Source organism: Dendropsophus ebraccatus, chromosome 7, assembly GCF_027789765.1.
Source record: "Dendropsophus ebraccatus isolate aDenEbr1 chromosome 7, aDenEbr1.pat, whole genome shotgun sequence".
Classification (NCBI taxonomy): Eukaryota; Metazoa; Chordata; class Amphibia; order Anura; family Hylidae; genus Dendropsophus; species Dendropsophus ebraccatus.
Window position 1 is genome coordinate 116,123,924 of NC_091460.1, and position 21,204 is coordinate 116,145,127.

Consider the following 21,204-nt stretch of genomic DNA (forward strand, 5'->3'; position numbering starts at 1 on the left):
TTTTTACCTAGTGGGAACATAGCCTAAACCTACATACTCCAGGAGACCTTTTATTTGTAAATCAGTTCAAAAATCTCTTTAATGTCTGATATATATATATATATATATATATATATATATATATATACTGTATATATACTGTATATATATATATATATATATATATATATATATATATATATATATAGGCAAAGTTCCTAGATCTGTATGTCATAGTGCTGAGGTTACAGCATTCCCAGCTCCACATTCCACTTGTCAGAATGTAAAATGACTTTACATACCTACACAAACATTTTGTGCGATACTTCATAGAAAATGGATTTCTTCCAACTAAGTGTGAGTTAAAGGGAATCTTCCTTCCCACCACAGAAAGCAGTAACTTTGGTATATCATTGTATCTGATATGCTAAATTCTTATGCTAGCTTGCTTTGATTTGTTCTTGATGTTGGAAAACATAGTTAGGCAGCTACTGTGTCTTCATATGTTTCCAATGTTGTTATGCTTTTGCTGCTCTCTATATGGGGGTGAGTGGGGTTCACTGAGCTTTACTCATATCAGTGTTGAAATGATTTTGTTCATTTTTAAAGGAGTACCCCGGCACAAGTTATATCAGTAAGTTATATAGATTTGTAATTTACTCCTTTTTTAAAATCTCAAGTCTTCCCATACTTATTAGCTGCTGTATGTCCTGCAGGAAATGTTGTTTTCTTTTCCTTCTGACACAGTGCTCTCTGCTAACATCTCCGCTGGAGGCAGAGCAGGAGAGGTTTTCTATAGGGATTTGCTACTGCTCTGGACAGTTCCTGTCTTGGCCAGAGATGTCAGCAGAGAGCACTGTGCCAGTCTGAAAAGAAAGCATCATTTCCTGCAGAACATACAGCAGCTTGTACTTGCAGGACTTGAGATTTTTAAATAGAAGTAAATTACATATCTAAATAACTTGCTGAAATCAATTGATTTGAAAGAAAAAGATTTTTGCTGGACAACCCCTTTAAGTGTTTTTAACCCATTGTGAGTCTTTTACGTGTCAGGAATAAAGATATTGGGGGAGATTTATCAAACATGGTGTATAGTGAAACTGGCTCAGTCGCCCCTAGCAACCAATCAGATTCCACCTTTCATTCCTTACAGATTCTTTGGAAAACGAAAGGTGGAATCTGATTGGTTGCTAGGGGCAACTGGGACAGTTTCACTTTACACCATGTTTGATAAATCTCCCCCATAGTTTTTTCTACTTTACTCTTTGGATGTGCAGTCTTTTTATACCTGTTTATCTTTTTCTTCTTTGGTACATTTAGGTTACAAACACACTTGGCGGGTCTGCAGCGAGTCTCCATGCTGCGTTTTTGCAGCGAGACTCGCTGCAGATCCCGGCCCTATACTTTTAATGGCAGACAAACACGCAGCAGGGATGTACATCCCTGCTGCGAGTTTGTTTGCAGCCTGCCCCATTAACCCCCCGGCCGCGGGAGCTGATACTTCACCTGATCCCGGCTCTGGCGGTTCCCGATGTCTTCAGCAAGCCGGAGCAGGGACCAGGTGAAGTATATGCTCCAGCCAGCCGCCCGCAGCCCCGGCCGCCCGATCGCCCCCCCCCCCCGCAGCACCGATCGCACGCCCCCCCAATCGCCCCCCCGCAGCCCTGGCCGCCCGATCGCCCCCCCCCGCAGCACCGATCGCCCCCCTGCAGCCCCCATGGGGGGGGGGGCGATCGGGCGGCTGGGGCTGCAGGGGGGGCGTGCGAGCGATCGGTGCTGCGGGGGGGGGGGCGGGCGATCGGTGCTGCGGGGGGGTGTGCGATCGGGCGGCCGGGGCTGCGGGCGGCTGGCTGGAGCATATACTTCACCTGGTCCCCACTCCGGCTTGTTGAAGACATCGGGAACAGCCGGAGCCGGGATCAGGTGAAGTATCAGCTCCGGCGGACGGGGGGTTAATGGGGTGGGCTGCAGACAAACTCGCAGCAGGGATGTACATCCCTGCGGCGTGTTTGTCTGCCATTAAAAGTATAGGGCCGGGATCTGCAGCGAGTCTCGCTGCAAAAACGCAGCATGGAGACTCGCTGCAGACCCGCCAAGTGTGTTTGTAACCTTAAAGGGAATCTATCACCTTCCCATGTGGTGTAGGTGTTACTGCAGTAAACACAATGGTAGCTTTGATTTTGTGTTCCATGATTTCAAAGGTCTGAAATCATGTGCTGTGTCGAGCCCCTGATCTGTTGTGGGCTAGCATGCCTCCTCACTCCCCCTTCCACTCCTTGATTGACACTCAGGGCTTGGCTCTAGTGGTGAGCTCTGTCTTAAAATTTTGCACGTGTTCTGGTTGCAAATAGCAGCGTACGTGCAGTGAGTTATCTTGCTCTGGGCAATAACCTACCACAATCATTGCATGTGTATTTGTATCCACGATGCATTGGCTAGACTGTCAGTCAAAGAGGGTCAAGAAGGTAAAGCCCCTATTACAGGGGGCAACATAGAGGAGCAAACGAGCGCTGTCAGCGCTCGTTTTATCCTTGTTCCCCGCTCGATGCCACCGCTATTACATGCTCCGGCAGCAAGCAGGTAAATGCAGGGGAGGCCAGGAAAGGGTGCGGGGGCGCTGCCCAGGTAAACACTAGATCTTCCAGGCAGCCCATAGGGGATAGCGGCAGTTTGCTGCCGCCGCTCCTATTTCATGGTGCGACTGCAGCAGATCGTTGCTATCATAGTCATTTGTCTTTCAACATGTTGAAAGACAAACGACTGCAACAATCAGCCGACATCTTCTTGGCGGCTGATCGTTGCCTTCCATTACACAGGACTATTATTGGCCGTAACGGCCGATAATCGTTCCGTGTAATAGGGCCTTAAGAGGGAATGAGGGGACATGCCAGCCCACAACATTTCACGGGCATGCTTTAGCCTTAAAGTGTACCGGTCGTTACAAAAAAACTTTTGAGATGTCATAGAGACTTGTCAAAAGTTTTGATCAGTCCAGGTCTGAGTATAAAAAAAAAATTGGGCTCCATCGGATTAAGGCAGCACTACAGGGGCGCGGGGGCTAGTAAGTATAGCTGCTATATTATATTCCCCCCACCTCCTGCCTGCACTGAGTTTCTCATTTTTACTGGAGTTCTTCAAAATTGTTACATTATATTAGTATTAACTTAATATTTAAAGCCTTTTTTTAAACTTTCAAATGATGATAGACTCAATTTTGTAGGTGCAATATTCGGGGCACAGCACTTATTTGAGGTCAGAAAGTGGCATGAAAAAGTTACCGATCTTTACCGATGTCCTTGCAGCCCTTGCAGCATACATTACCTTGCAAGGCTTCCCCTCCGCTCCGTCTTCATCCCGCGGCACAGCATCAGCTTCAGTGCAGCCTGACTAAGCTGTCAGACCGCTCACCCAGCAATGCGCGGTGGGTGACCGATGATTTTAGGTCTGGGCCTAAATAAACGATGAGCCGATGACACGATCATCGGCTGATCGTTTTCTCTATTCCACCGAGCGATAATCGGCCAAATCGGTATAATTCGGTTGATTATCGCTCCGTGGAATAGGGCCCTTAGTTATACAGCTTTGTGTTCAGACACAGAACGGCAGTCTCAGAAAAGATCATCTTTAGCGCCGCTGAGTTCTGATGTGGGCGCATCAGTGTGCGCCCACATCAGAACTCCCCACTGCACACAATGGACCGTGAGGCCGGAGCCGCATGCTCCATTGTGTGCACTGACAGGTTCTCTGTGGCCGCTATTCAATGAATAGCGGCCGCAGAAAACTGACAAGTCACTTTTTTGCAGGGCCGCTAAAGATCACGGCCGGAGCATATACTATTAGTATACACTCCGACCGTGATTTCATAGAAGGCAAAGTAACATATATTTTCGCATTAATCACGGCCGTTGTTGCAATCGGCAACAACGGTCAAACTTTTACAAAAAAAAAAATGTTTTGTGAACATAGCCTAAGAGATTACAAGAATGAGTATACAAAATCAGTGCACAGTGGGGGCCTGTTTTACCATTTTTCACAGAGTTTATTAAATCCGGATCTGCTTTGGCAATAAAGAGAACCCACAAGGACAAATCTTATTTCACAGAATTTTAATGCTAAACTAATTAATTCCAAGTTATAAATGGAAAAGTACAATTAAAGGGGAACTCCTGCGAAAAATATTTTTTTCAACTGGTACCAGTTATAACTTGAAAGTTATAAAGATTTTTAAACTACTTCCTTTTAAAAATCTTAAGTCCTCCAGTACTTATTAGCTGTTGTAAGTCCTGCAGGAAGTGCTGCATTCTTTCCAGTCTGACACAGTTCTCTCTGCTGCCTCCTCTGTCAATGTCAGGAACTGTCCAGAGCAGGAGAGGTTTTCTATGGGAATTTGCTACTGCTCTGGGCAGTTCCTGACACGGACAGAGGTGGCAGCAGAGAGCACTGTGTCAGACTGGAGAGAATACAACACTTCCTGTAGGACATACAGCAGCTGATAAGTACTGGAAGGCTTAAGATTTTTAAATAGAAGTAATTTACAAATCCATCAAAACTATGATGTTTTGGGAGCGCTGTCATTTCCTTTTACACTGTATATATAAATAACTCGGCTCTTATGAATGTTTCCCATCCACATGGCATCTAGAAACCAAAGAACTGCAGAGTAATATGTCCCCTTTAGGTGGTAACAGCTTTGTGGTGTAAATATGTCTGGATGATAGCGTGCAGGTCAAATACAGAGAACTGTAGTCAAGTCCATTAAGTCAATAAAATTATCAGTTGAGTGAGTAAATTGATGGCCTATCCTGTGTGCAGCTGCTGATATGCTGATAGTTTTCCCAGACATGAAGTAGCAAGTTTAGCAGTCCATAGCCTTGAACGAGGGCTGTTGTCATGCCTTGTAATGTTGCATCAGCTACAGAATGTTCAGGAATTTGACCAATGGCTTTTACATGTAACTCAATACTTCATACTGCAGATCTGTCAGAGCTAGTGTTTAACCCCTTAAGGACAGAGCCTGAAATGGCCTTAATGACAGAGACAAATTTTATGAATATGACCAGTGTCACTTTATTCATTAATAACTTCGGGATGCTTTTACCTATCCGGCTGATTCTGAGATTGTTTTCTCGTGACATATTGTACTTTACATTTCTGGTAAATTGGAGTCGATACTCATAACAAATCTTTATGAAAAAAACCCAAATAATGTGAAAAAATGTGAAAAAATGCATTTTTCCAACTTTGAAACTTTTTTGCGTATACAGAAAGTGGTTATACCACATAAATTATATATTAAATAGCATTAGCAACATGTCTACTTTATGTTGGCGGCATTTATTAAACTATCTTTCATTTTTTTTAGATGATAGGAAGCTTAAAACATTAGCAGCAAATTTCCAAATTTTCAGTAAAATTTCAAAATCAGATATTTTTAGGGACCTGTTCAGGTTCAAAGTGTATTTGAGGGGCCTGTATGTTAGAAAGCCCCACAAAGCACCCCATTTCAGAAACTGCACCCCCCAAACTCTGCAAAAGCATATCCAGAAAGTGTTTTAACCCTTTAGGGGAGTCACAGAAATAAAAGCCAAGTGTGTAAGAAATTTGAAAATTTTAATTTTCTGTGCAGAGATTTTATTGTAATCCAATATTTTTCATAATTATAAACCTATTACCAGAGAAATTCACCCCAATATTGATTGCCCCGTTTGTGCAGTTTATAGAAATACCCCATATGTGGCCCTATTGCGCTATTTGACGCAACCACAAGCCTCAGATATAAGGGAGCGCCTAGTGAATTTCAATGCCTCCGTTATATTTGGTCATTTTTGACTGTACCACTTCAGGTTGGCAGAGGCTCTGGGGTGCCAAAACCTAAAAAACACCCCTAAAGGGACACCATTTAGAAAACTACACCCCTCAAGGAATGTAACAAGGGGTGCGGTGAGCATTTGGACCCCACAGGTGCTTCACAGATTTTCTGAACAATATGGCGTGAAAAAAGAAAAAAATATTTTTTACACTAAAACGTTGTTCTAGCCTTCAATTTTTAATTTTCTTAAAGGGATAAGAGGAAAAAAAAGACACAAAATGTGTAGCGAATTTTCTCCCGAGTACGGAAATACCCCACATGTGGCGATAAAGTGCCAAGGGGGCGCAGGACGAGCCTCCAAAGGGAAGGAGCGCCAATTGGATTTTGGAAGCTAAATTTCACTGGAAAGGATTTCAAGGGCCATGTCGCATTTACAGAGCCCTCGTGCTGCCAAGACACTGGAAACCCCCCACAAGTGACCCCATTCTGGAAACTACACCCCTCAAGGAATCTAACAAGGGGTGCAGTGAGCATATGGACCCCACTGGTGACGGGCACAAATGTGGAACAATGTGACGTGAAAGGGAAAATTTTCATTTTTTTCACTTTCATGGCACAAATGTGCCCATCATCAAGGGGTCCATATCCTCACTGCACCCCTTGTTAGATTCCTTGAGGGGTGTAGTTTCCAGAATGGGGTCACTTGTGGGGGGTTTCCAGTGTCTTGGCAGCACGAGGGCTCTGTAAATGCGACATGGCCCTTGAAATCCATTCCAGTGAAATCCAGCTTCCAAAATCCAAATGGCGCTCCTTCCCTTCGGAGGCTTGCCCTGCGCCCACATGGCGCTTTATGTCCACATGTGGGGTATTTACGGACTCGGGGGAAATTGCTCTACACATTGTGTGTTTTTTTTCTCTTTTAACCCCTTGTGAAAATGAAAAATTCAAGGCTAAACCAACATTATAGTGTAAAAAAATTTAATATTTTATTTTCACGCCACATTGTTCCACATTTGTGCCAGTCACCAGTGGGGTCCATATGCTCACTACACCCCTTGTTACATTCCCTGAGGGGTGTAGTTTCCATAATGGGGTCACTTGTGGGGGGGTTTCACTGTTTTGGCAACACAGGGAGTTTTTAAATGCAACATGGCCCTCGAAATCCATTCTAATCAAATCCAGCCCCAAAAAGCTAAATGGCGCTCCTTCCCATTGGAGGCTTGTCTTGCGGCCGCATAGCGCCTTAGGTCAACATGTGGGGTATTTCCGTACTCGAGGGAAATTTCTCTACATGTTTTGTTCTGTTTCTTCTCTTTTAACCCCTTGTGCAAATGAGAAATGTCAAGACTAGATCAACGATGTTGTGTAAAAATAAAATTTTTAACACTAAAACATTGGCCTAGCCGTGAATGTTTCATTTTCACAAGGGTTTAAAAGAGAAAAAACCCACAAAACGTGTAGAGCAGTTTGTCCCGAGTACAGAAATACCCCACATGTGCACATAAAGCGCCATGCGGCCGCAAGACGAGCCTCCAATGGGAAGGTGCACTATTTGGCTTTTGGAGGCTGGATTTGGCTGAAATGGATTTCAAGGGCCATGTTGCATTTACAGAGGCCCTATGCTACCAGGACAATGGTAAACCGCCACAAGTGACCCCATTTTGGAAACTACACCCCTCAAGGAATCTAACAAGGGGTGCAGTGAGCATATGGACCCCACTGGTGACGGGCACAAATAGGGAACAATGTAACGTGAAAGTGAAAAATTTCCATTTTTCATTTTCACAGCACAAATGTGCCAGTCATCAAGCGGTCCATATGCTCACTGCACCCCTTATTAGATTCCTTGAGGGGTGCAGTTTACAGAATGGGGTCACTTTTGGGGGGCCTCCACTGTCTTGGCAAGACAGGGCCTTTGTAAATGCGACATGGCATTCACCATCCATTCTAGCCAAATGGCGCTCCTTCCCTTCGGAGGCTTACCCTGCACCCGCCTGGTGCTTTATGTTCACATGTGGGGTATTTTCATACTTGGGGGACGTTGCGCTACACATTTAGTGTTTTTTTTATCTTTTAACCCCTTGTGAAAAAGAAAAAATAAAGACTAGATCAATGATTTAGTGTAATTTTTTTTTTTTTTTTTTTACACTAAATGTTGGTCTAGCCTTAATTTTTTTCATTTCCACAAGGGGTTAAAAGAGAAAATAAATGCAAAACGTGTAGGGTAATTTCCCCTGAGTACGAAAATACCCCACATGTGGATATAATGTGCCATATGGGCACAGGGTAAGCTACCAGAGGGACAGAGCACCATTTAGAGTCTGGAATGGAGGATGGAGGCCATGTCACATTTACAAAGCTCCTGTGCTGCCAGGACAGTAGAAACCCCCCACAAGTGACCCCATTTTGGAAACTACACCCCATAAGGAATCTAACAAGGGGTGCAGTGAGCATATGGACCCCACTGGTGACGGGCACATATGTAGAACATGTGCTGTGAAGATGAAAAATACCATTTTTTTCATTTTCACGTCCCAAATGTGGCCGTCACCAGGGGGCCATATACCCGCTGCCCCCCTTGTTAGATTCCTTATGGGGTGTAGTTTCAAGAATGGGGTCACTTGTGGGGGGTTTCTACTGTCCTGGCCGCACAGAGGCTTTCTAATTGCATCATGGCATCCTCTAATGGGAATGGGGGCCATGCCTATTTAGTTGGGGAAAAGGGACAATTTTAATTAATTTGGGGGTATTAGGCCAATTATTAGTTTATAAGGTTGAAAATGACAGGTGTCCATCAAATTCAACCTGTGTTGATCCAGAGGAAGGCAAAAAACCCTCGTGAGGCAGACGACAGTAGCCTCATCACAGGGGAAAAATTCCTTCCCGACTCCATATTGGCAATCAGACTAATCCCTGGATCAACGTGACCCCTGAAATAGGAATAAGGGACAGAATTTAGAAAATTTAGAACTCCAATGACGTGTGGTACGCCTTGAAGCAATCCTTTATGCAGAGGCCGGGGTGATCAGGACAGGTGTCACACTGGTAAGTGGTGTCCTTCCTGATCCCCCTTTTACGGCACACTCTGCATTTCTTTTGGGATCTCCCCTTTTTTCCAGTGTGGGGGACTTCACCTGGAAAATGTTGTCCCTGTACGATACGGGGTCCTTCATATCCAGAAGCGCTGGAGCCCGCTCCGTGGCTGCCGAATATCAGGGCTTTGATTACTGCTTCCTGGAAATCAAGGAATTTCCCCGGGTGGCCGGCATATCGGTACAGCACAAAAGCGTTGTACATCGCTGTCTGTACCAGATATACGGCCACCTTTTTATACCACGTTCTGGTTTTTCGCGTGGCGTTATATGGTTTCAGGACTTGATCTGAGAGATCAACTCCTCCCATATACTGATTGTACTCTAGAACACAATCAGGTTTGTTCACCACGTTTGTGGTACCACGTACAGTGACAGGGGTGGTGCTATTCCTGTGAATTGTGGTCAAAATAAGGACATCGCGCTTGTCCTTATATTTGACCAACAACATATTGTCACAGGCATAGGCCTTGCTCTCCCCCCTTGGCATTACTTGTCTAACAGGGTGACTTGGTAGACCTCTTTGATTTTTTCGGATCGTGCCGCAAGCTACAGTAGCTCGGGCAGCGAGTGACCGAAACAGGGGGATGCTGGTATAAAAGTTATCAACGTACAGGTGATAACCTTTATCCAGCAGTGGGAAGATCAGTTCCCAAACGATCTTCCCACTAACTCCGAGGATGGGGGGGCATTCTGGGGGCTGGATTTGGGTGTCCCTACCCTCATATACTCTTAATCTGTAAGTGTACCCTGAGGTACTCTCACAGAGTTTGTATAGTTTCGCGCCATACCGCGATCTTTTGTTAGGAAGGTACTGGCGGAAATGGAGTCTTCCTTTGAAGCTCAGGAGGGACTCATCTACTGAGATGTATTTCTCTGGGATATACATCTCAGTAAATTTGGCTGAGAAGTGCTCTATGACCGGCCGTACTTTGTACAGTCGGTCATACGAGGGATCATCTCGTGGGGGGCACCTTGCATTGTCATTGTAATGCAAGAATTTTAGGAGGGCTTCGAATCGAAACCGTCCCATGGCCATACTGTAAAGTGGGGTATTATATATAATATCCCCACTCCAGTATTGCCGAATTGTGGTTTTTTTTACTAGGCCCATGTGCAGCAGGAGCCCCCAAAATTTTGTCATTTCGGCTGCATCAGTAGGGGTCCACGCCATGGGCCTAGCAAAAGAAGAGGAGGGGTTCTGGGCTATAAATTGGTGCGCGTACAGGTTTGTTTGCGCCACCATCAAATTGATAAGGTCATCAGAGAAATAGAGCTTGAAAAAGTCTATTTCTCTGAGACCTGTGGGGTTAATTTGGATTCCCGCCGTTGCCATAAAGCCAGGAATCCAGGGCTGATAATTTTGGGGGTCTGGGGTCCAGATGGGGTCACCTATCTGGGGGGCAGGGGGCAGGATGGGGTCACCTGTCTGGGGGGCAGGGGGCGGTATGGGATGACGTGTCTGGGGGGCGGGGGGTGGGTTGGGATGACGTGTCTGGGGAGCAGGGGACGGGATGGGGTCACCTGTCTGGGGAGCAGGGGGCGGGATGGGATGACGTGTCTGGCGGGCAGCCCGAGGCGTCCTCCTTGGACGCTTAGGTCGATAGTCATCATCACTGGATGATGATGATGATGATAATGATGATGAGGATGAATGGAGGAAAGAAGGATCCCCCCATTCATCCTCACTGGCTGTTTCGGTGTCTGAGGCAATAAGCGCGTATGCCTCCTCCACCGAAAACACTCTCTGGGACATTATTCGGGGATTGGTGTATGGGGGGTATGTAAATGTGATGTAGTGTAGTGGTGTAGTGTAAAACTTTATTTCAAGTAGTGTAATGTGTAATGTGGGGTAGTGTAGTGTAATGTAGTGTTTTATACGTGTTTTTCACAGTAAGGGGGGGGGGGAAACCTACGCCAAAAAAGGAGTTGCTGATAAATTCCGCACTTATCAGCAGACAGTGGCGGTAGGATATAGAAAAAAAAAAGGGGGGGGGGGGGGGGGGGGGAGGGGGGAAAAAAAAAACCTACGCCAAAAAAGAGGAGTTGCTGATCAGCGGCGCACTTACGTGCGATGCTGATCAGCACTCAGCGGTGGAAGGGCGCAAAAAAAAAAAAAAAAAAAAAAAAAATTGGGAAGAAAAAGAAAAAAAAAAAAACCTCTTTACTCCAAAGCCACTGATTAGTGTATTATATACACTAGTCAGCCGCTAGGGGGCAGTACAAGTACCTGGACGAAGATATCCGGAGAAAAACGACGAAAGCCGACGAGAGCCGAGCGGAGCCGACAGGAGCCGAGCGGAGACGACGGAGAATCACGTGGACGCCGCGGGACCGCAGATCTTCCGTCCGGACGCCGGGATCCGGTGAGTTTGGTGCCTGCACACCACACACACTTTCTCTGCACCTCTTGGCTAACTAGCTGAGGGGTGTAGAGAAAAGTAATAATATTTATTTTTACTTTGATCGCCGCTATTGGCCGGCCGGGCTTGGCCGGCCAATAGCGGCGATCTGGGGGGTGGCACCATGGCCCCCTTCACTATACACAGTAATGGTGATTGGTGCTGTCTCGTACAGCACCAATCACCATTAAATTCCGAGTCCCCGGGTCACCGATGACCCGGGAACCGGAAAATTGCTGTAGTTGGCTGATTTGAATAAATCAGCCAATTACAGCGATCGTCTGCACGGGGGGTGTAATCCACCCCCCGTGCTGACAAGCTACGATGGTCTGCTGTGTATTACAGCAGCCATCGTTACCGGATCGCCGTGTGTTTACACACAGCGATCCGGTAAACATCGGGCGTATGTGTACGCCCGTTTGCGTTAAGTACCAGGCTGCGGGGGCGTACACATACGCCCGATGTCGTTAAGGGGTTAATGTAAGCAGTTTGGGGATGGGTGAGGTGAATACAGTATGCAAGTGTTATTTAAAGGAGAAGTCTGTCGAAAATGTTTATTAAAGTATTGTATTGACCCCCAAAAGTTATACAAATCAATAATATACACTTATTATGGGAAATTCTTATAAAGTGCTTTTTTCCCTGCACTTACTACTGCATCAAGGCTTCACTTCCTGGATAACATGGTGATGTCACTTCCTGGATAACATGGTGATGTCACGACCCAACTCCCAGAGCTGTGCGGGCTGTGGCTGCTGGAGAGGATGATGGCAGGGGGACACTGAGGGACGCAGGGCACAGGAGGGACACTGAGCATCCCTCTGCCATCATCCTCTCCAGCAGCCAAAGCCCGCACAGCTCTAGGAGTCGGATTGTGACATCACCATGTTATCCAGGAAGTGACATCACCATGTTATCCAGGAAGTGAAGCCTTGATGCAGTAGTAAGTACAGGGAAAGAACACTTTATGTGCATTTCCCGTAATAAGTGTATATTGGGGATTTGTATAACCTTTGGGGGGCAAAATTTTCTCCGGACCTTTTCCTTTAATTAAATATGTTGTTTTATTATTGTATATGGCTATGTTCACACTACATAAAAAGAACGTCCGTTGTTGCCATCGGCAACAACGGCCGTACTTAATGCAGTACTTAATGCAGTTATCCAGGAAGTGACATCACCATGTTATCCAAGAAGTGAAGCCTTGATGCAGTAGTAAGTACAGGGAAAGAACACTTTATGTGCATTTCCCGTAATAAGTGTATATTGGGGATTTGTATAACCTTTGGGGGGCAAAATTTTCTCCGGACCTTTTCCTTTAATTAAATATGTTGTTTTATTATTGTATATGGCTATGTTCACACTACATAAAAAGAACGTCCGTTGTTGCCATTGGCAACAACGGCCGTACTTAATGCAGTGTGGAACATTGCCTCTTGTTCTATGGGATCCCGGCCAGAGCATATACACATCGTATACGCTCCGGCCAGGATCCCATGCTGGGCTGCAAAGAACTGACATTTCAGTTTTCTGCGGCCACAATTCAGTGAATTGCAGCCGTAGGAAACCCTGTCAGTTCACACAATGAAGCAAGCGGCTCCGGCACCCGCATCAGAACACTACGGCCATAAAGATCATCTGGCCGGTACTGCCGGGTCACAGAAGGGCCGGTCCGATACCATGTGTGAACATAGCCTATATGTGCAATATAAAGGGGTATAGCCCCAAAAAATCATCTGTTTTTTATTTCCAATTTGTTTTTGTACATTAACCCCCTCCCGCCGCTGCACTGTAAATTAACGTCGCTGCAGCATAATTTATGATCCTCCATGACACAGACACAAAAGCTAGCGCCTGTGTCATCCGCGACGGGTCCCCAGCTATCACTGATAACCACGCTCCGTTGCCGAGAGTTAACCCTATAGATACTGCGGTCAGCACGACTGCAGCGTCTATAGGGCTCCAGACAGAGAATTCTCCATCTACAAAGGGAGAATTCTCAGTCCGCTAACCATCGGGGCTCTGCAATTTGATAGGAGAGCCCCGATGGTAGCCATGGAAACCAGAAGTCTCAGGCTTCTGGTTTCTAGCTACAGAGGCTGGCGGGGAAGGGAGGGAGGTAAGGCCGGCTGTGAGCTGGGCATTGAGGTATCAATGACCCATGGTCGTGAAATGGTTAATAAGGGAGCAGTCATCTTGCCTGAGCAATTTTTAACAGTGTTTACAGATATGTTTTAGAGAACAACATTTAGAGATATTCAGCGAAACACCTGGAAATTGGCAACAATAGACAGGACCTGTCACATTGACATGAATAGGAAAGGTTTGGGCATGCTCAGTGACCTTTGAAGAGGTCCATCCACAAGGAGGAGAGGCTGAACTATTGTCTTAACCAATAATTTTGTACAGATCACTTTCCAGCAGCTTCCGCCTAATCACAGACAGAACAGGAAGTCTCAGCTTCACACAGGGCCAGTAATGGACGAACAGGACAACATCGTCCTTGTAATAGGGCTAGTGATCAGCTGACAAAAGAGGAAACGGTCGTCGGTCAACTGATTGGACTGCTTCGATCTGCTGAAAAATCTCCTCTGCAGAAGGAGATGTGCGTCTGAGAGCGGATTGGAGGAAAGGGCCACCCAAATGGTTGCTGCAAACTCTCATTACAATCAGTAGGAGCCTGAAAAAAACATCCACAAAACACCGGTACTATAAAAACCATAAGTGATGTTTTTAGTGTTTCCACAAAATAACACTGTCCCGTGTCAGCTCCATGCAGTAATAGCCCCTGTCATACAGAGCAGATGAGAGTATTATTATGTGACTTTACTTAACATTATACAATGTAATTAAGAAGTACTCAAACCATGTGCTTCAGTATAAATATAAAAAGATGTATGCAAAGCAAAAGCAGATCACAAATAGAGTAGCATGAAACAAACCAAATAAATCAAACAATATATGGCAAACTTTGTCTCCTTCTATTACTAAGTGGATAAAGGCTTAGGAGAGATGAGCAAACCTCGAGCATGCCTGGGTTCTTCCAAACTCATTTTGATTACCAGTGGCTGAAGACATTGGATGCAGCCATAGGTCATAGGTTGTATCTATGTTTTCCAGGACTCCCTAGGGCGGCATCCAACTTCTTCAGTTTTCAAATGCTGCACTCTTGAGTTCAAACGAACCCGGGCATGCTCGAGGTTTGCTCATCTGCTTGCACAAGGTTTTCCTAATTTCCACAGTCTTATGTTCAGTGTATTCCTAGCACCTAGCTCTGTACTGATGAGGGGCAAGGTCCACAAAACAGCTGTCTACTGGTGGTTCCTGTTCCTTCTGAAGGAGATTTTGCTTTGTCTCATAATCATCCTAACAGGCTCTTTAAAGGGGTCGATGCACTGACTAAAAGGAAAGCTACCTCCAATAGGTGGCACGTAGGAGAACACGTTATTTCCCTTCTGGATGATTGGATAGGCCAACACTATATTAGTAAGCTGTATATCTTAAGTACAGATGAGAGAACTTCGAGTACATGTTTGTCAAAACCCGAACTCTCTGCCTGTGATTAGCGGTGGCTAAAAAAGTAGAAGTAAAGGAAAGGTCCCGTCACTCACGTCTTTTGCAGTGGTGACCATCTCTGAATGGAAGTAGACAGGGGTAGACAGAGTGAACAGCTCACACACAGTTTTCTGTGTCCTTATCAGAAAGCAGCAGCTCAGAACTGGGGGAGGGAGACTGAAAAGTTAATAACAAGTATGGAACGAATTGTTAGTCTCCAGGAGGGGGGATAATTCCACTTGTATTTTACCTGAGCAGAATACCCCTTTAAAGAGGATGTACCACCAGGTAGATCCTCTTTAATCTGACCCACGAATAGAATGGCGCCATCACAGGGAAGCCGGTGACGCGGTCCGTTTTTCGAACTGCGGCCAGGTTCCCCTGTACGGCGCTGTTCTTTCCACGGTTACCGGCCGGTGCTCCCCTCTATGACGCGGCTCATAGAGGGGAGGGAATTCCCTCCCATGGGGGCGGGCCGGCCTACCTCCAGTGCTTGAGCACCAGCCGGTAACCGTGGAAAGAATGGCACCGTACAGGGGAACCAGGCCGCTGTTCGAAAAACAGACCCTGGCTTCCCTGTGACATCGCCGTTCTATCCCTGTGTCAGGTTAAAGAGGATGTACCTGGTGGTACATTCTCTTTAAGCATTACTACTGGGTCCTACAGATCAGTCACATTGTTATGGGAGAATCTTATCTGGGAATCAACTGCTGAAAGAGATACAGAGCCTATGGCAGCAGTGTGATCTTGGCCTTATAAAGGCAATGTTTATAATCGATATTATCCTTGGGGGTACTCGGCTGGAGCATTTCATCACTTGGGGGTACTTGGCTTGAAAAGGTTGAGAAACACTGCTGTACAGTATACCCTATGCTCCAGAAGTGAGGGGGGGGGGGAATATTGCCTGGCACCAGCATGTGTCTCATGTGGTTGTCTTGGCAGCAGTGTCCCAGTCACTGATTGGCCTTCAAAGCCACAACTCCAGAAGCGCCCACACATTAGGGAAGATACTGGCGGCAGTACGGGAGCCAGGGTTATCTTCAATCACCCCTTCCCCAGGCGTATATCAAAATAGTCCCCTGCTCAGACAACCTCTTTCACAACAGGTATGCCGTACTAAGGTGGAACTTCTTTCTAATAAGTTATGCAGCTATTGGTCCTCTCTCCTACCTCATCTTACCCTCATTGATCCCAAATGCAAAACTATTTAGTAAAATTTTCATCCCAATGTCAAAATATCATGACCGTCTTGTCCAGATCGTATGGAAAAATACAAGGGCGTTATGTCTGGTTCCTTGTCAGACCTATTCAGGTTACTTTATACATTACCAACAACTATTTCCTCACAAGTTCACTAAGCCCCAGGGTGAGTGAACTGTTAAGAACTCAGAGAGAGTTCACGTACTCAAAGAGAAGAAAAATGCTGGGGGTCAGATAACACCTAAGTAACTGCACGTTAAAAAATACAGCAAGTTATTGGTGTCAAGTGCATTTCAAGTACATCAGAATTGGAAATCCTCATATACTTATGTCTTCTTCTATGAGCCATATATTTAGGGTACAAACCCACTTGCCGGATCCGCAGCGAGTCCCCTTGCTACGTATTTGCAGCGAGACTCGCTGCGGATCCCGGCCCTATACTTTCAATGCCAGACAAACTCGCAGCAGGGATATACATTCCCTGCTGCGAGTTTGTCCGCAGCCCGCCCCCCGGCAGGCTGGACACTATACATTACCGGGTCCCCGCTCCTGCTTGCTTCGGGGCTTCCGGTGTCTGCACGTCCCGCTCGGCCAATCAGTGCGCTGCGGCAGGGCACTGATTGGCCAGGTGGGACGTGCCGGGAACCGCCGAATCGAGCAGGAGCGTGGGCCCGGTAATGTATAGTGTTTAGCCTGCGGGGGGTTAACGGGGCGGGCTGCGGACAAACTCGCAGCAGGGAATGTATATCCCTGCTGCGAGTTTGTCTGGCATTGAAAGTATAGGGCCGGGATCCGCAGCGAGTCTCGCTGCAAATACGTAGCAAGGGGACTCGCTGCGGATCCGGCAAGTGGGTTTGTACCCTTAAAGGAAGTCTGGCAACAGTGATTTCGCCTCTAAACTGCTGACTGCACTAGACAGATGATGTGTTATGAACATGTTAATGGTCATACTAAACATGTAATAATAATAATTTATTTGCATAGCGCCAACAGATTCTGCAGCGCTTAAGCAAGAAAAAGAAGTTTTACCCATCTGTTTATTGCCTTGATCTCAAATGTCCCCAGTTCATTACCTAATTATAAAGAGACCTGGGCTCTGCACTGTACAATTCCTCAACCCCTCCCCTTTGCTCTATGTAATAGAAGTACAGTGGTACCTTGGTTTAAGGGCCCTATTCCACCGGACGATTATCGTTCAGATTATCGTTAAATCGTTCGAATCTAAACGATAATCGTTCGGTTGAAATGCAGTTAATGATTAACGACCAAACGAGAAATCGTTGATCGCTTTATAAGACCTGGACCTATTTTTATCGTTGCTCGTTCGCAAAACGTTCGCAAATCGTTCGCATTGAATAAGACATCGTTCGGTCGTTCGCAATAGATACGAACGCAATAGCGAATAAATAGCGAAGAAAAACTATCGCAATTACGATCATAAGTAACGATTATCGTTCCATTGAAATGAGTGAATGTTTTCAGGTCTTTCGCAATAGCGGTCGTGAGATTGTTAATCGTTAACGATTATGCAAACGATAATCGTCCGGTGGAATTGGTTCCCTTAGAGTAACTTGGTTTAAGATCGTTTTAGTTTAGAAGCTCACAGTTTTTCAAAATTGTGACTTGGTTTTAGAGCATTGCTTTGGTTTCAGAGCTCCCTGCACTGGGTGGGAGGGGGAGTGGGGGAGGGGCATGGTCTGCATAGCGGGGTCTACAGCTCTGTACTCTAACCCAGGAAGTCTCCCTCACCTTTCAAATCATAGCAGAGCCACTTCAGGCTGGGGCTTACATCAGGGGACAGGACTGTGGAGGTAATCTCTCCATAGCTGTAACCCCTCTCTCCCCGGATAGAGAGTGCTGCATCTATGTGCCCACATCTGTCCTGCTCATTCCTTCCTGCTCCCTGCAGTCTTGTGTTTTTCATCCTCTCCATTACTGTACAGTAACTTATAACATCACATATTCTGCATATTCATATGTTATTCAGAATAATAAATAATTATTTTGGGGGTGTGAAACCAATTGTCTGCATTTCTATGATTTCTTATGGGAAAATTTGCTTTGGTTTGAGAGTGGATTTGGATTACAAGCACGGCCCCGGTACGAATTATACTCGTAATCCAAGGCACCACTGTATATGTTTTTTTTTCACTGAGCACTTATGTAAAGCGGATTCCATTGAGTGGTATCCATTGTAGTTACCATGTATTACCAACAAATTAGAGCCCACATTATGCCAAAATCACACTCCTTTGTCATTCTATACATGTGGCTTGTGAAGTGTAGCGGTACTTCTGACGTATATGTCAGGAGAATTTTCCATGCAGCCTTTGCCTAAGGCTGCATGAACCGAAATTAGTGAAGCAATTTGTTGCTTAGGACCCTAACAAGTGCTGACCCTGAAGATCGGAGCCCATTTCAAGAGTTTGATGCTCATGCAGGATAACATGAATGATCAGTGAATTATTTGCTGGGTCTTTTAGTTTTATCATTGTCAGCCGCATAGCTCCCATTTATATGGCTTAGGCTACGTTTACACAACATATTTATTCAATGAATAACGGCCATTATTGCACATTGCAACACTGCCCGTTATTAATTGAATAAATACATTGCATTGACTTCTATGGAACCCTGGCCGGAGTGTATACACATAGTACACTCCAGCCAGAATTCCTTGGGGCCGCACAAAAAACTGACTAACAGAGCAGACAATGTAAAGTGTGGCTCCAGCTGCACTTTACATTGTTGGCTATGGTGAATTGTAATGCAGGTGCACCTGTATGTGCCCACATTCCAATTTAAAAGAAATTAAGTTCATCCGGGCGGTACTGCAGTACCAGCCGGGATGAACTTCACTGACATTGGCCGTTCTGTGACATACATAGAGTGAACCCGGCCTTAATGTGCAGACAACATTTATTTTAATATACTCAATGTAAAGAAAAAATACACATGGCTGCACATCCTCAATGCTTATGTCTGACCATCTGCTTCTCAGCACCATTTACTACTAACATCAAGAGTTAGTTAGATTTTGATCAAAATGCCTAAGCCCATTCACCACGTCAAGGTTCCTGATAAAGTTTGGGTCCCTAACTTAACAATGGCGCAGCCCCACGCAGCAACCCCCACCACAACAACAACTGCGCCATGGGAGGGGGCCCAGTTGCCCAGCAGCCCCAACATAGCCCCCATGTTTCCTGGTTCACTGTAAAAAGAAAAATAATGTGTAAATGGAAGGCTTAGAGCAGGACAGAGGAGATGAAAAGCTGATTTCTATACAGTAGCTCACAGGCTCCATACTCAGTTGTTAGCATTTGCAGTATGCCCCTCTTGTGTACATGTGAATATCTACTCCATTACATGTATTACTTATAACAGTTATCATCTGAATCTCTGAAAGACACTAATGGGGATGATAGGAAACTACAAACAGGTTCTGGTTTGCTTTTAGCAGAACAGAAAATTTAATTACAAGATGAAAGAAAGTCAAAGGATGTCACAAAGAGGATGGCTTTTTAAAAAGAAAAATCTATATTTTGTACTGTTTTATGAATAGGTAACATTAAATGAATCAATACTGATGCACCAAGAGCCATCCACAAGCCATAGACACATTATTGTCATAGAATAAAATAGTTACTTCTAAATATGTAGTTAAAAAGAACTATTGCCATAAACTTTCTCCTGTGTCTCTGTCTGAATCTCTGTGCAGTCCTCATATAATATTAGGTCCCTCTGTTCAGCAACCATATAGTATTAAGCACATCTGTGCAGCCCCCATATAGTATTAGGCTCCCTTTGTGCACCACCTGATTGATGATTGTGAATGATTGTGCTGATATGGTTCCCAGCAGCACGGTATAGATCTACTATACTGTGCTGCTGGGAACCATATCAGCACAATTGTGCTGATTGAGTCCCTTTAAGCCTCTCTGTGCAACCCCCATATAGTAGTTATCTCTACTGTGCAGACCCCATATAGTGTTAGGCCCCCTTGGTGCAGCCTCCTATGTACCTGTGCCCTCGTGAAAATAAAAAAGAAGTCTCAGTGGTACAACCAGTTCTTAGTAGTCCTCAGGGGCTGGCTGGCAAATTTTAGCCCGGGGGGCAAGTACACAGCACTGGCCCATGAGTAGCAGGCTGGCAGCCCATCCTTAAAGGACCACTCTGGCCTCTTACCTATAACATCTTCGGTCCTTTCAGTCATTTGTGACCAAATATCCTACTGTGCCCTGTGAAAGGGTCAGAACTCACTTTCCTGTATAAGTCTATGGGGCGGCTCAGTGATGACACAGAACGGTCCCATAGACAGATGCTAGGAAAGCTGGGTGACCTCTATCATACTGAGTACAAGATGCTGGAAAGCTGGGTGACCTCCATCATACTGAGTATAAGATGCTGGGAAAGCTGGGTGACCTCCATGATACTGAGTATAAGATGCTGTGAAAGCTGGGTGACCTCCATTATACTGAGTATAGGATGGTGGGAAAGCTGGGTGACCTCTATCATACTGAGTATAAGATGGTGGGAAAGCTGGGTGACCTCCATGATACTAAGTATAAGATACTGTGAAAGCTGGGTGACCTCCATTATACTGAGTATAGGATGGTGGGAAAGCTGGGTGACCTCTATCATACTGAGTATAAGATGCTGGAAAGCTGGGTGACCTCCATCATACTGATTATAAGATGCTGGGAAAGCTGGGTGACCTCCATGATACTAAGTATAAGATGCTGTGAAAGCTGGGTGACCTCCATTATACTGAGTATAGGATGGTGGGAAAGCTGGGTGACCCCCGTCATACTGAGTATAAGATGGTGGGAAAGCTGGGTAACCTCCATCATACTGACTACAAGATACTGGGAAAGCTGTGTGACCTCCATCATATTTAGTATAAGATGCTGGGAAAGCTGGGTGACCTCCATCATACTGAGTATAAGATGGTGGGAAAGCTGGTGACCCCCATAATACTGTGTACAAGATGCTGGAAAGCTGGGTGACCTCCATCATACTAAGTATAAGATGGTGGAAAAGCTGGTAACCCCTATAAAACTGTGTACAAGATGCTGGAAGGCTGGGTGACCTCCATCATACTGAGTATAAGATGGTGGGAAAGCTGGGTGACCTCCATTATACTGAGGATAAGATGGTGGGAAAGCTG

At 45.5% G+C, this 21,204-nt stretch overlaps 1 protein-coding gene across 1 annotated transcript in view; it reads left to right on the forward strand.

Moving 5' to 3' along the window:
* The first annotated feature begins 15,851 nt into the window (after positions 1-15,851).
* Positions 15,852-21,204, forward strand: part of PPM1K (protein phosphatase, Mg2+/Mn2+ dependent 1K) — a 42,828-nt gene continuing 37,475 nt past the window's right edge. Inside the window, exon 1 of the mRNA XM_069978263.1 lies at positions 15,852-15,943. The gene's annotated coding sequence lies outside the window, so the exon portion shown is untranslated. The remainder of the gene's footprint in view (positions 15,944-21,204) is intronic.